This window comes from Mesoplodon densirostris, chromosome 7 (genome assembly GCF_025265405.1).
Source record: "Mesoplodon densirostris isolate mMesDen1 chromosome 7, mMesDen1 primary haplotype, whole genome shotgun sequence".
In the NCBI taxonomy this organism is placed as follows: domain Eukaryota; kingdom Metazoa; phylum Chordata; class Mammalia; order Artiodactyla; family Ziphiidae; genus Mesoplodon; species Mesoplodon densirostris.
In genome coordinates, this window is record NC_082667.1 from 16,210,663 (window position 1) to 16,226,496 (window position 15,834).

At 52.8% G+C, this 15,834-nt stretch overlaps 1 protein-coding gene across 5 annotated transcripts in view; it reads right to left on the minus strand.

Moving 5' to 3' along the window:
• Positions 1–15,834, minus strand: part of TSPAN18 (tetraspanin 18) — a 187,860-nt gene that overhangs the window by 28,122 nt on the left and 143,904 nt on the right. The window contains exon 4 of one of the 5 annotated variants that reach the window (XM_060105394.1): positions 4,825–4,952. The exons of the other annotated variants lie outside the window; for them this stretch is intronic. The gene's annotated coding sequence lies outside the window, so the exon portion shown is untranslated. The remainder of the gene's footprint in view (positions 1–4,824; positions 4,953–15,834) is intronic. 5 annotated transcript variants of the gene reach the window in all.

The following is a 15,834-nucleotide window of genomic DNA, read 5'->3' on the forward strand; positions in this document are numbered from 1 at the left end:
TGACTTGTCCAGCATCACACAGCTAGTAAGTGATGGACCAAGAATCCACACCCAGCAGTCAGAATCAAAACTAGCTTTCATGGGGCCTCCCTGGTGGCGCAAGTGGTTGAGAGTCCGCCTGCCGATGCAGGGGATACGGGTTCGTGCCCCGGTCTGGGAGGATCCCATATGCCGCGGAGCGGCTGGGCCCGTGAGCCATGGCCGCTGAGCCTGCGCATCCGGAGCCTGTGCTCCGCAACGGGAGAGGCCACAACAGTGAGAGGCCCGCATACCGCAAAAAAAAAAAAAAAAAAAAAAAAAAAAAAAACTAGCTTTCATGGAAAGGGCTGCATTCACTCACATGATTATGGTGAAGCCTCAAGACAGATCTGCAAGGTGGACTATTGCCCCATTTTATGGAAGGAAACTGAGGCTTAATTGTGGCAAAGCTGTTGCATCCTCCTGAGATTCGAGGCTCTTTCTAAAACTCCAGGCAAGATGTTAGAAAAACTGTGTTGGGGGCCAGGAGGGGGGAAGAGGGCAGAAACCCAGCCCCATCTGAACAGTGACAGATCCCCTGAAATTGATCCCGGGGGTGTGGGGAAGGGAGGACACTGTCACTACCAGGCAGGACGCTGCCACCTGGGTAGACATCTCGGGGGAAAAGCCCCCGGGGTCTAGGCAAGGCCCAAGGAGCTCTGGGCTGGAACTCTATCCAGGGATGGCTCACAGGGCAAGATGAAGCCATCTCAGGGTCCTTCCTAGAGCTCAGGTTTCTGTGGCCTAAGGAATGGAAGCCCCAATGTCTAGTTCAGGAGGTGCACCCCACACCCAGCCCCAGGGCTCAGGGAAGCAGGGAGGGGGTCATAGTTTTCTCTTACCCCTGTTTTTCCCCTGCCCCATCCCAGCCCTGGTGCCCCAAAAGCACCATTCTCTGCCCAGCATCTCAGGCTGGTGGTCGTCTTGAATGTGACACAAACCACCTTCCTCTGGACACTGAGGCTGGGATGAGAGGCCTGGGTGATGCAGAAGGTTCACTCAGGGGCGGGGAGGAGGTGCTGAACTCCGTGTGAATCTCCAGCGTCTCCTCACCTCCTCTCCACCAGGATGCCCCCTCCCTGATTGTTTTCTGACCCAGTGAAGATCTGCACTAAGGGGAAGCTGGGAAAGGATGGCCTGGGAGATGCCTGCCTGCTCAGCCATCACCACTGCTTCTGCACAGCCTGGGATGGCACCTGCCTTGGCCAGCACCCTGGAGACCTTCAGAAAGTCACTACTCTCCCTGAGACGCTAGGTTCTCCTCTGAAAACTGTGATTCTCAATTTTGAAGCCAAAGGTGGTTGTAAGAATTCATGAAGTGAAGTGATATGATGTGAAAACACTTGGAAAACACTTGGAAACACTGTTCCCATGGGGAGTTATTATTATCAGCATCCTCATATATTGAAAATAGGTGGATGCCCAAACCATGTTCACTGGTTATCAGTGGAGGTGGGTGTGGGGCAGACCATGGACATCTGGCTTGGTCAGGATGGATATAAATATCTTTCCTTTAGGGCTTCCCTGGTGGCGCAGTGGTTGAGAGTCCGCCTGCTGATGCAGGGGACACGGGTTCGTGCCCCGGTCCGGGAAGATCCCACAGGCCGCGGAGCGGCTGGGCCCGTGAGCCATGGCCGCTGAGCCTGCGCGTCCGGAGCCTGTGCTCCGCAACAGGAGAGGCCACAGCAGTGAGAGGCCCGCTTACCGCAAAAAAAAAAAAAAAATCTTTCCTTTAAATGGCTCCAAAGTCAAATTAGTTGCTCCAATTTTGTGATAATTGAGCCTAATAATAACTAGTAGTATTGAGCATTTACCATGTACCAGACTCTGCTAAGCATTTCTCCTGCATCCTCTTATTTAATCTTCACCTAGGAGGTAGGTATCATTATTATCCCATTTTACAGATGAGGAAACTGAGGCTCAGTGATTATAATTAACTGGCCTGGATTCATTCATATGGTTAGTAAGACCACCTGGCCATGAATCAGGCCTAAGTCTGCTAGACTCCAAACCAGAGCACCTGATAAGACATTGATCCATGGACATGGCACAAGAGAGAGGATGCCAGAAAGAGGGATTGCTATGCCTCGGTCTCCAAAGTTTCCAACCCAGTGCTGCTTTGCCCTGAATCAGGCAACCAGACAGCGTCCCAGGGAGCTGGCTAGCATCCTCCCCCCTGCCAGCTGGAGGCCTTTGGGGGATGACCCCATCCTGCCATCCCTTGACAGATGGGAGCCCTGAGGCCCAGAGAGGGGCAGAGACGGTGTGAGGTCACGCAGCACTGCTGCATTCTCTTCTGCAGGCCCCTGCCTGGGCCAGACAGCTTTATTAATCTTGTCTCTCCCACTGCCCCAGATGGCGGCTCAGTCCCATCTGCATAGAGCAGGCCCAGGAGGGGTTCTCTGATTAAGAAGAACAGCTCAGTTCATAAATCACTCCTTTTACTTTCACCGCCCCCAGGCCCCGGGCATGCTTTCTGGAGAGAGAGAAAAGAAGGCAGGTGGACAGGGACGATGGAGAAGCCCCCATCGGAGGAAGCAAATGTAGATCTGGGCTGGAGGGAGCCGAGAAACATCTTGTCTGCACTCTGGCCAGGTGAGGGCGCTGTGGTGCAGGGTAGAGCCTCAGGGGGTCCCAGGGGAGCAGCCTCACCTGGGTCCCAACCAGTACCGGCTCTGCCCCCAACAAGCTGTAAGACGTGGGCCAGCTTCCTCACCACCTGAGCCTCCATCTCTCCATCTGTGAGATGGGCATTCTCAGATCTAACTCCCAGGGTCATTGCGTGGATTGACAGATGGTGCAGGAAAAAGCACTTGAGCGGCTGTACATCCAGTTCCTTCCTTCCTGTGCACGCCAGGCACCTGCTAGTGCCAGCACTGGGCTGGGTCCAAGGCACAGAGACCAGCGGCTTCCATCCCTCAAGGACTCACTAGAGCCTACTGAGAATTAATAACCTGGTACTCAAAGAGGAGTGTGAACAGCCACATCAACCAAGGGCATGCCGGGCAGGTAGGGAAACAAGTGCTGACTGCAGGGGGAGCCTAGAAGCTGGGGGGCCTGTGTGTGGAGGACAGGGCAGGGACCGACATTTACTGAGCCTCAGTGAATACTGCAAGGCATTGTGTTATGGGCATTTACCTATAATGATCCTCCAAAGAGATCTGCAAATTATCAATAGATAAATAACCATCATTCCCTTTTACAGAAGAGGAAACTAAGGCTCCAAGGGGCTAGAAAGGCCCCAGAGCCAGAACTGACCCAGGTTTGCCTGACTCTAAGACGCAGGTGTTCCTTCATCAGGACTTGGGGCTGAGGCTTGTCAGAATAACGATGATTCTTGTCATCAGGTTCCAAGCTGAGGGGGGGGAGAACTTATTTGCTTGCTGGCAGTGCCTGCTGGGCCTCATCCCAAGATACACAGTCTCATAAACCAGCAATTGGCCCGAAATCCTGACGTGCCTGGTGATAGCACGGACACGGGGACATGGACACAGCTGATGGGGGATAACATCTAATTAGGCTCCTGGGGGCAGAGCCTGTGGTGGATGTAGCGGATCCTAAATGACAGCCTTCCCCGGCCTCCACACTGTAAGCAGAGTGGCTGCAGCGTCTGGCAAAGCACAGTCTCTAGTCTGTGAGCAGAACCAGGTCTGGGCACTGCGTGTTCCTGCCGCAAGCCCTCTCCTCTGTCATCAGAGAATCTTCAAAGAAGGAAGCCTTAGTGAGGGCTGACTCCAACTCTCTTTTTTCACACTGGGGGATGCTGAGGGCCAGAGAGTGGAAGGGTCTGGCCCAAAGTCACACAGCAGCGCCAGAACCAGGAATTCCTGACTTTAAGCCCACTGCTCTTCCCACCACTCAAGGCAGCCCCCTAAGACGAACATCTTCATTTATTTTAACTTCTGAAAGCATTTTACACACATTATTTTATCGAATCCTCCCAACCACCCCAGGAGATAGGCACTCTTGTTTTATACATGAGGAAACTGAGGCTCAGAGAGATGAAATCCCTGGCCCAAGGTTGGAGAAATTGCTGGGACAAAGCAGGATTCCCATCCTTCTGCCCTGGCCATTCTGCAGAGGTGTGGCCCTGGGGACTCTGGGCTGCTGGTCCCCACAATCCTTGCCCCCTGCCCCAATGACCTGGACTGAACTCAAGCCACAGAAGGCGCTCATCCCTGACACTTCCTGGGATGGGTCCATGGCTCCATCCTCCTGCCTTTGCACTGAGATGGCCCATTTGCAAAGGCCTCTGGGAAGGCTCTGCATCTTCCACCAAAAGCTGGTGGGCAACCTGGCTGCTTCCATGGGATCCAGAGAGTGTCCACCCCACGGCCTCTCTGGATCAGCAAAGAACAAGCTCCCTCCCAGCCAACCGTTATTCTGTGGCAATTTATATCAGAAAACACTTCATTCACTTTTATGTTCTTTCATTCATTCCCCATTTAGTGAGCAGCCTTGGCCTTTGGGGGGAACCCACAGCCCTGGGGGACCTGCCAGTGGACCGTCTCTGTGGCTCCTCCTGTGCTGGGAAGTGTCACTGTGTCCCCAGCCTCCAGGCAGCCCTCCCCCCGACGGGGTTTCTCCGCCCAGCCTGGCACAAGAAGCGGTGACTTCTGGCAACACCTCTGCTTCACCTGGCTGAGTCTGTCTCTTTATTCTCCTGGGTGCCTCCTGGAAGCTTTTGTTAGTCTTTATGCTAACCAGAGCCTGCAACTAGTTATCTCTTACTGTATACCTGGCCTTGAACTAACAGCATACGGATCCTCACAAGAATCCTAGGACGTGGGTCTTCTCCCCACTGACCTGTGATTGAACCAGGCACAGAGACGGTGAGCGGCCTGCCTCAGGTCACTCAGCCAGGCTGCAGGGGTCCCCTGGCCTGATCCCAGAGCTGAGCTCTTAGCAAGGGTCTCTTCACTTTTCCCCCAACCCTACATAAAATAAAATACATAGGATTAAACCAATTATATCAAAATATGGTTATGGGAATATTTAAAAAACATTTGTAACATGCAAATATTTCTTTATCAACCCATTAAATTCAAGATCTAGTGATAGAGTTGATAACTATTGAAATCTGCAACAGTTTTGGGGTGATATGAAAGTATCTGCTTCTATATATTGGTGGCAACATTACAAGTACAGCTAATGGAGCTATGGCTTGTTGCCTGTCATCATAGTTGGAGGAAATGCTCAATTTCAGTTAAATGTTAGTGAAAGCAAAGATATAATCCTCTCCCCCAAGTTCACCAATTCCTCGAGTTCCATGTCATCCATGGACCCTGGGATAGGCACTCCTGCCTTAGACATAGTTCATCCCTGACAGTAACGCCCCACCCCATCTGTGACTCATCAATCCATTTGTCACTCACAATCTCCATCCCTCCCCAGACAGAAGATGTCCTTTCCCCTCAGCCCCCACCCCCAGCAGAGGGGCAGAAAGTTTACAGCAAGAGCAAAGGGGACCATAGGGGCAGGGAAGAGGAAGGGTGTCAGAATCCTAAACTGACCATAGCCACACGTGGCCACCTTCCTGCTCAGGGCAGAAATAGCCAGCTTGGGTGGAAGTGGAGGCCAGGGAGCCAGCCAGTCTGAGAAGCCCCTGGGGAGTTTGTTAAGCCCTCGAACTTCCAGGTTCCAGCCCTGAGATTTGGATTCTGTGGCCTCAAGGAGCGGCCTACTCGTCGGTCTTTCCTTCTGATCCATCCCTGGGGGGGGGCAGTCTACACTGTCAGGTTCAAAGACCTCAAGGTGAGAACCCCCCTGAGGTCTATCTGGAAGGTCAGGGCTCCAAGCAGGCTGAAAATCGTGGTCCCCAAATCTAGGAGGGTAACCATGAAACCAGCCAATGGCTGTCTGCCAGTCAGATGCCCAGCGTCCCTCCCCCATCACCCTGAGCAGCCAGAGCCCAGGTTCTCCGACATGACCCAGCATCCAGCATGTGGCTTAGGGCCTCCTCCCAGCCTCCTGTCTTCCGCCTTCCCTCCAAGGGGAGAAAACTGGACAATGATTCCACACCACTGGCCTCCTGCTGGCACCAGCCAGCGCATGTCTGGAGTGTCTGGAGTGGAGATTTTAATTCTCTGGAAACCCTCCTGCCTCTGGAGAGAGCCTGGGGCTGGGGAGAGAGTCAGCAGTCTTTTCTGTTTCCCCCAGGGGTTTGAGATGGAATAAAATATAGGAAAGGAGGTGCTTTGTGAACTAAAGAGCAGAGTCCAGGTGGAGATCAGAAGGAATTTGCAGGACTGTCCTCGTCCCCTCGGGCTTACTTCCTAAGGGGGCACTCACAGGATGAAGTGGAGGGGGGAATAGGCCATCGTTATGGTTTGCTGGTGCATCTGTGCTGGCTGGAAAGGGAGGCTGCCCGAGAAAGTGACTCAGAGTCACCCTCATCCTGCAGCCAAGGAGACTGGCGTCCAGAGGGGAAGGGACTTGCAGCAGAGTCAAGGGCACACAGCAGAGTCAGGGCTGGACGGCACAGTCCAGACTCCTAGCCTGGGTGCTCCCTGCCACATGCTGGGGGCCGGCCTCAAAACGCATCCCAGGCAACGCCAGGCCCCTGGGAAAGGTGAGTGTGGATTCAGCGGCTGCAGCCACTGTATACTCACACCAGGATTGGAGGGGACAGGGACAGGGAACACTGGATGTATCCTCAGCACTTACCACTGCTGGCAGACCTTCTCCACCAGATATAAGCCTTTGGTGGCCAGGGCTGTGTCTCCCACTTCCTCTGAGTCCCCTCAGGGCACACAGTGGGTACTGGATGGAATATTATCAATATAATAACTGCTCCTGCTTTGCGTGGGCCAGGAGCCATGCTGAGCACCGTTCCAACATCATCTGAAATGGGTGACTTATCCCCAAGTTACCCGGGAGTACACGGAGGCCTAGGGAAGTTGAGCAAGTTTCCCCCAGTGGCCCAGCTGGTGAGAGAAGAACTGGGGTTCAGACCCCAATCCAGACAACAGGCCCACAAGACGGAAGCAGGTGAAGAGAACAGGCTGGCAGGCACAAGTCCTGGATTCAAGTCCAGACTCTTGAAAACTGGGGAGAAGCCTGCCCTTTCTCTGACCCTCGAGTCCTCTGGCTGTTTCCCACGGTGACTGCATCTATAAGCCCCGGTGGGGAGCAGAAGCCCCCAGCCCTCCCTCCCACTCGCTCTTGCTTCCCACGGTTCATCCTTCTTAGGGCTGGAGCAGCAGGAGACCCTTTGAAAGACTTGGTAATCCATCCCAAAATATGCAGGGCTGTTGCTGGGGCAACCTGGCTGCCACCCAGCCCAATTTAAATATTTAATGGCTTCGCGGGTATTAAGGGGCCCTGGGAACTGGGTGGGAAAGGGCACAGGTCTGAACCGGGGTAAGGGGGCGGGGAGCCCGGGCAGCTCCTGCCAGAGCAGCCCCCTCCCCCACGAGCCCCATCAGAGAAGGGTGCCTAGGGCTCCTGGCTTCTGTTGCTGTGCTTAGTGTCTGAAAGGATAAAACAGGAACCCAGGCAGTGGGTGAGACACGGAATCCCACTGCGGGGGTATTGGGAGGGGAGAGGGTCCAGGGAAATCTCTGTTGCAGGTGGACTGTTTTTCTTAAGTGCCTACAGTGCAGCGGACACTATGCTAAGGTCTTACATTCTCTCCTTTGAGCCTCACTATAATCCTATGAGGCAGGCATACTATTGTTCCCAATTTACAGCTGAGAACCGGGATCAGAGAGGTGAAGTGACTTGCCCAAGGCCACACAGCTGCTGAGTGGCAAACTTGAATCTAAGGCCGGGTGGCTCCACAGCTAGTGCTCTTTTAGCTACATCTATCAGGAGCCAGGCCAGAAACATCGCTGATAGCTAATACCTGTAACAGCGGGCATGTATGAAGTCCTTTCTAAGGGCCAGGCACTGTGCTAAGGGCTTTACAGGCTCTAATTCACTTAATCTTCACCACTACCCTGTGAGGGAGGCACCCCCATTTTACAGATGTGGAAACTGAGGCCTCGAGAAGGGAAGTCAGACACCAAGATCACAGGGAAGTGGGGAAGCCTGTATTCCAGCCTCAGCAGGACACTCCAGAGAGGGTATTCTTCATCTAGTTCTTAGCCCAAATTTAGAAAGTTGTATAACAAAAACAACAACAAATAAATAAAGATCAAATTTAAAATCCTTTTTCACCCTGGTGCTTTGTCCACATCCTCCCAAGATGGATAGGGCGGCAAAAGGAAATCCTTCCAACTACTTAGTAATAATGATGAGTTGCCTTGAGGTTTTTTGGCTTCAGCAACTTGCTCTACACACAAGACATGGGCACATGGACAACAATGTAGACACAGCCTTGCAGACACACAGACACATGCATAGACAAACGTATAATACACAGACACTCGTACAGACATCCAGACAGATATAGGTACACACATAGGTACTTACACAGGCACACACACACACACAGATGTGGCCTCTGGTCGCTTTCTGCCTGATTGAACTGACTATAGTGTCAGGAGAAAGACAGAAAAGACATCCAAAGTCATTTGGCAAATGCCTCTGCCAACCTCAAGACTATTTTAAACGGCCAAACTGATCTGATCTTACTTTTTTTTTTTTTTTTTTAAAGAAGATGTTGGGGGTAGGAGTTTATTAATTAATTTATTTATTTTTGCTGTGTTGGGTCTTCGTTTCTGTGCGAGGGCTTTCTCTAGTTGCGGCAAGCAGGGGCCACTCTTCATCGCGGTGCGCGGGCCTCTCACTGTCGCGGCCTCTCTTGTTGCGGAGCACAGGCTCCAGATGTGCAGGCTCAGTAGTTGTGGCTCACGGGCCTAGTTGCTCCGCGGCATGTGGGATCCTCCCAGACCAGGGCTCGAACCCGTGTCCCCTAAATTGGCAGGTAGATTCTCAACCACTGCGCCACCTGGGAAGCCCTGATCTTATTCTTAAAGATCTTCAGGAAGGAGAACAATCCCCATAACCTCATTCTGATGTCTCCTCCTGAAGTAGGGAAGTTCTTCCTGGCATCTAACCAAATTCCCTCCTGCTTTACATTAATCACAATGCAACTCCTGACATCAATACTCTGCTTTACAGCTCCCAAAGCCCTCCTGTTTTTATGCACTTGCTTGATCCTCATAGCCATCCAGCAAGGCAAGCAGAGCAGAGATGACTATAGTATTTTATGGGGAATAGGGCCCAGAGAAGGTAAGGAGCTTGCCTGAGATGACACAGCTCCCGTTGGAGCTGGGCTTCAACCCAGGTGTATGCTGCTGATTTCACAGCTCTTTGAACTACACCAGGTGCTATCAATGTCCCATGGATTTCACTTTGTCTTCTCCTGTCTGCAATGAGCCTCCTTGGATCTCAGCCTGTCAGTGTTTAGCGAGGGGACTGGCCCTGGCTCACATCCCTCCTGCCTGAGTGATGCCCTGGTGCAGCATGGGGGATGGGGGCGTCTCAAACTTGGATGATCCCGGAGTTCCCCCACGCAGAGGCAACCGCATCCTCCCTCTCCAGAAAGGAGTTTTCCTGTGCTGTGAGCAGACTGGTGAGGCTGTCCTCTCCTTCTCAGAGCATCCTCCACCACATGGCAGGCTCCCTCGACTCCCCAGGGACCAGGAACTGTCCCCAGAGCAGAACCAAGCCCCGCCCCGAGCCTTACGCCCACAGGGCGCACTGCCCCACTTACATTTGCTTGGTAGTAAATATTAGAGACACTGGGTCTTACCAGGGTAACTGCAATTCATTCTAGTCACCTGGCCCGAATTAGGGAGGCCACAACCCCTTGCCATAAGAGGAATGACTACAGGTATTTGGAGCTTGAGTTAAGGAGGAAGAACAATGGAAAAGCAGAGAGACCGTGACTGAGAGTCCTGCCTGGCTTGAGAAGATCCTGAGAGGAAATGAATCAAAAGGAAGATCCGGGGCCGGGGCCTGAGTAGACGAACAGGCAGGAGTCAGAGAGACCTGTTTTCTTTCCTCCCCATAAAAAATCATCCCAGCTGCTCCTAGGAGCCCTAAAGAAAGATGTGGGCAGGGGTGGGGGTAGGGAAAGGGCTGGGCTTAGACAGAGACAGGAACCGGGCTCAGACAAAGGGAGTGCTTCATCCTTCCACAGAAGCCTGTTCACCAATGCCACCAAACATCAGTGATTTACAGGCCAGGAAGGATGCCGGCAGTCCCACCAGGAAGCCGCAGGGATAAGCGAGTATTTGGATCTTACAGAGCCCCAGGAGAGAATTTCTATTTCCTTTTGACAAAATAATAACTAATAATAAAAAATAAAACTTCTCTGGGCCTTGGTTTCTCCATCTGTAGAATGGGGCAGAAAGCCCCACCTTGTTCATCTAATGGGCCAGTAGCGTCTGGGCAGCCCTGGGCAGCCTGCCTGCTGCAGGCTTGGCCCCTCTCTGAGGCTCTAGTGGATGACAGATGACCCATGCAGAGCACATTACAAGCCAAGGATGTGCCCTTGGATTAGTCTGCTGTGCCTGGAAGGCCTCTTCTCTTCTCTGCTGAGGCCCAATAGCAGTTAGAAGGGGCAGGGAGTCTGGTGTGCAGTTTGGGTGGATCTGAGCCAGTCATGGCTTCTGCATCCCTGGGGAGGGGCGCAGGGTGGCTATGGTGGTGATCAGAGTTAACACTTACAGAGTGCTTGCTATGTGTCAGGCACCGTTCTAAATGCTCTGTATCTATTAACCTTTAATTCACAATAATCTATGAAGTGGGTACAGTCAGTATGCTCATTTTACAGATGAGGAAACCGAGGCACAGAGAAGTAAATTAACTTGCCCTGAGTCACACAGCTATTAGGCTGGCATTTGAACCCGGGCAGGTAGTTCCAGCATCTGGGCTTAGAGGGTGACCAAGATGTCCCGAAGCTTGTGGGGCAAACGATGGAGCTCTCCAGAATTAGGAAACCCACGAGAAAAGAGTGTTGCAGTGGGAACTGGGGGCTCAGGGTCTGGAACTTGCTCTGCTGCTAACTAACCATGTGACGTAGAACAAGTTACTTGCCACCCGCCGGCCTCCGGGGCTTCTCTCAGAGGCAGCTTGCAGAGTGGCCAAAGGCATCAGAATGGCCGGGTGGAAGTGTCTCCCCGACTCGCTACCTCCGTGGCCTTGGCCCCTCTGGGCCTCAACGAACGTGCGATCTTGCAGGTCCTGTGAACATGGATGGGACTGTGCTGCCACGGAAAGCTCTAGAAGTGGAAGCTTTTGTTGTTCATTTGGAAGCCGCGCCTTTTGCTCATCCACAGTTCCGTGGCTCCCAGCACCAATGCTGAGCAAACAGCTGGGTGTCATTGGCTCCACTTTGGGTGGAGAGTACTCACTTACTGTCCTCTTAGAAATGGAAATGGTGGCCTGAATATTTGATGAGCAGACCTCATCATTTAAAAATGTAAATACAGCCCAGTCTGTAGCCTCCAGAGCTAAATGTCAGCAAAATAAAGGGGTTGGGGCTTAAGAAGGCCCCGATGAAACAAGGACACTGGGGGCGGAAGGCAGGTGGTCTCGCCCCTTGTGAACGCCGATCTTAGGGTGCGTGGGGTGTGTCTGAGCGTGGCGGTGAAGGAGGCCACACAGCCACTCACACGCATTTCAGCGGCCCTGCAGAGCACACAGAGCAATGGTGCCACTTGCCTGTGTGTCCCCTATTTTGTCAGGGACGGGGTGCTCAGAAGAGGGCTATCAGAGGGGACTGCAGGCCAGGCTCCAATCAGGCAAATTGGTACTTTTTCTGCAACCCCAGAGGATATAAGGATAAAAGGTCCAGGGATCTGGCTTCGGTTTTGGACTTCACGGCTACCAGCTGGCTCTGTGGCTGGACTAAGCCCCCTCTCTCTGTCTCGGGTCCTGAGTGCCAGGCTTCCCCTCTGCCTCTCCATCTCTGAGCCTCAACTCCGTCTGCGCTCTCTCCCCTCTCTAAATGCAAGTGCACATGTGTGCACACACAGAGACATACACACACACTACTGTGACCACTTCCTGCAGGGGTGGAAGGCTACCAGCTTATGGCGGCTGGAAACATTTTCTCTTAAACCCCACCTCATCGGGGGCCTGGACGTAGATCCCCTAGCCCTACCCTGGGAGTATGAGCCCCAGCGGGCAGTGGCCACGTTTACTTTAGAGGATCTGCACATGTGAACCATTGTACAAAGCCTGCTTGCCCAAGGCAGCCTCAGGACCGTTGGGGGAGCCTCCTTGCTGAGAAAAGGAAGAACGTGGCAGGTATTTCATTTCCCCATGGCTGCCCAAAAATTAAGAAAGAGGAAAACTCAGCAAGTTCAAGGGGCAAGGTTGGGGTTTCCCAGGGACCCCACAGGGATGGGGAGGGGGGTGGGTGTACAGAGCAGGCTTTAGGATGAGGCCATCCTGGGCTCCAGTCTGAGCCTAACCCCAGGCGCTCATGTGACCTTGAGCAAGCACCTCTGAGCTCCTCGAAGGTGACTCCAGAGCCACCAGGTCCCTGACCGGTTGTGCAGACCTGGGTCACATCCAGACAGACCTAGGCAGCAGGGCTGCACCGGGAGCTAAGGTGAGTGTTGGCCAGATAGTTCTGAATTTTGCCTCAGGCCATTACTCCGGCAATTGTCTCTTCCTGGGTGTAATTCTAAACAGTAAATGTTATTGGAAAACAGATCCTGTGGGAAACATTTTCTGTAGAGGCCTCATACTGGACTTTCCAAGGTCAATGTTCCAGTAAGAGAAAATCCTGGAGCCATTACCCGAGTGAGGCAATGGGGGTGGGGATAAGCCACCTCCTAGCTGTGCCCTGGGGCAACCAGTTCTTCCCAGTCAATTGGGATGAATGAAATATGGAGTATGCTTAGAACAGGGCCTGGCATACAGCGGGGCCTCTGTGAAGGCCCACTCACATTGCTGGGCCCTGGGTGGAGAATATATATTTTCACATACATCCCACTGAAGGTTTCTGACAACTTTGCAAGGTATAATATCCTTGGTTCATAGAGGAGAAAACTAGGATGAAGACCCTGAAGGATTTAGGATTAAGGCTGACTTGTGTGCATTCTAAAGCCCAGGGCTGTGCCCTTCTCTCTGCTACTTTTCAGTTACCTCACACCACTTTAAGGTCCCCTTTCCCTCCAAAATATGGACTTAGGGATCCTTTGCCTGACTTCATCAGTGATGATCAAAGAAACCCTTTCTTCCCAGGATGTCTTGTCCTTGTCACGAGGTTATACTTGCCCAGCTGCTCCTGGAGGGGACTGGCCCTCAGGGGCGGTGGCAGGGGTCTGAGAAGCCAGGACCTGGGAAGGAGGGACCCCGCCCTCATCTGAGGAACCAGTTCACCGGGAGAGAACAAACAATAAGGATGTGTTGCACATCTACAGAGCTGCATGGGCCACACTCGGTTCTCACTGGCTCTTGCAACCCTATGTGGTAGATGCTCTTATTACCCCCATTTTCCAGCTGTGACAACTGAGGCTCAGAGAGGTTAAGTCACTTGCTCAAGGCCACACAGCTAGAAAGCAGCAGGGCTGCTCCAGAGCCTAGGCTTGTAACAACAGCCTGACACTGTCCGGTCTCCCATCTGCGGTAGCAGGAGCCCTAGGCCTGTTGGAGAAGGACTGACAGCCAGAGCCTCCAGCCTGCAGGCCCATCCCTCTAGGGCCACCAGGTGTATGTGGGGCCTGCAGTCTGCTGCCCCCAACCAGAGTGGAGTGGTGTCCTGGTGGATGGGCTGTCACGGAGGACTCCGTCACTTTCCCATCTTAGAGAACGGCAAGGCTTGAGGGGCCCCCGAGGTCCTAGAGTCTGTCTCTTTCATGTTAAAGATGATAGCTCTGAGGACCTGCCCCCAGTCACACAGCATATTCTGAAGGGCTTCAGCATTATGCGCTGGCTTCAGATGGTTTCGCCCTCTTCAGTTCACTTCTCAGGGGGGCTGTGGCCAGCTGCAGAGTCTCAGAGGTGACACTCGGGTTGGGCCCCAACTCCCAAAAAGTCCCAGGGAGGGAACACTTCCCATGTTCTATGTGCTTTGGCTGCCCTCTCATTTAATCCTCATGTCACTATTAGTATCCCTATTTACAGATGAGATGGGGTCCCAGGGAAGAGACACCCCTTCCCCAGGGTCACAAAGCTTGGAGGAAGAGAAGCTGTGGTCCTCTGCCTTGAGGCCACTGGCAGGGAGTAGGGGTGTCTGCATAACCACTAGCCAGCACAGGACAGCTTCCAGCTCTGTCCTCCGGACCTGAGACTGAAGCTGCCTGGCTGCCCCACTCCCTGGTATTCATGCTACATATCTTGGAGTTCATTTGGAGGAAGGGGACAAAGCTTATGAAGATGCATTGCAGTGGCCGCCTTGGGGGCTCTTCTGGCACAGGTACCGTCGGGGTGCCTTTGGGTTGGGTTTTGATTGCACACAGCTTGCCAGAGATGGAGCCTCCCTGCCCTGGGACCAGGACAGCTCTTGTCCAGTCAGAGGAGGAAGAGAGCTAAGACAGGAGTTATCCCTCACCAACAGCAGAGAGGCTGCCACTCATTCCTGCCCAGAGACAACTTGTCTCTGGGTTTCCAGAGGATAATGGGACACCTTCATCCTTCCCCCTGTCATTCTGGCCTCCAGGTACTAACTAACCACGGGGGACCAGAAACAACCAGCTCTGGTTGAAGGAATCGTCTACCCCCCAGTCATTTACTTACCCCCATCGCATCCTCACAACAGCTTACGAGGCCCCACACACTTCGCTGAGCTCATCTCTGACTACCCACCTCCTCCCTCACCCCACTCCAGCCAGCTCTAGCCACACTGATCTCTTCCACATGGTAAGCACATGTCTACCTCAGGGCCTTTGCACCTGCTGGTCCTTCTGCCTGGGACTCTCTCTCCCTCTGATATTCCACCAGGCATATTCCTTCACTTCATTCAGGTCTCTGATCAAATTCCTCAGGGAGATCTTCCCTGACCACCCCCAACCCTGCTTCCCAACAACCTCATAGAGTTCCTCTCCCCAGTCACGTCTATTCCCTTGTTGTTGACACTTATCTCCAACAAAGTTCTCTTCCAGTTATTTTTCTTCTGCCTCCTTCCCTTGAATGCAGGAAGGCAGCAACTTTGTCTGCCTGGTTCATTGCTGAATCCCAGCATCTGGTACAGTACCTGCCACAGAGTGAGTGCTCAATGGACGTTTGGGGGAGGAAGGAAAGAAGGAAGAGAGGGAGGGAGGAATCAATCTCTGCATGGCCTCTTTCACACATTTCTGATTTAACTCTTGCTAAAACGCTATCAGAAGATGAAGGACCAGCTACAGAATTTGTGGGGCCCAGTAAAAATGAGGCGTCTCTTATTCAAAAGTTATTAAGACTTTCAAGATGGCAGCAGCAGAGCATTAAACCAAATGCAAGGCTCTGTGCCACTGCCCAGGTTGCACACCTGTGAAGCTGGCCCTGAGGAGGTGTTATTACCATTTCCACTGTGCTGCTCAGGGATGGGAGGATCAGAGAGGTGTAGTGACTTGCCCAACGTCACACAGCATTATGCTATGGCTTAGAACCTCACAAACTCTCCCCCCTCAGTTTCTGCAGTGGCTATAGAAGGAATCCTGTTATCCCCACTCATCTGGAAATCTGGGGGCCCAGCCCAGAGAAGAAAGTGGGAGAGCATAATTGCCTGGAAACCTCCTGTTTCACCTCACGTATTCATGCCATCTATATAAATTTTTTCATTTGATTGCAAAGTATATCCACAGTTGTTTTAATATAAAAATAAGGTATTGGGCTTCCCTGGTGGCTCAGTGGTTGAGAGTCCGCCTGCCTATGCAGGGGACACGGGTTCGTGCCCCGGTCCGGGAAGATCCCACATACCGCAGAGCAGCT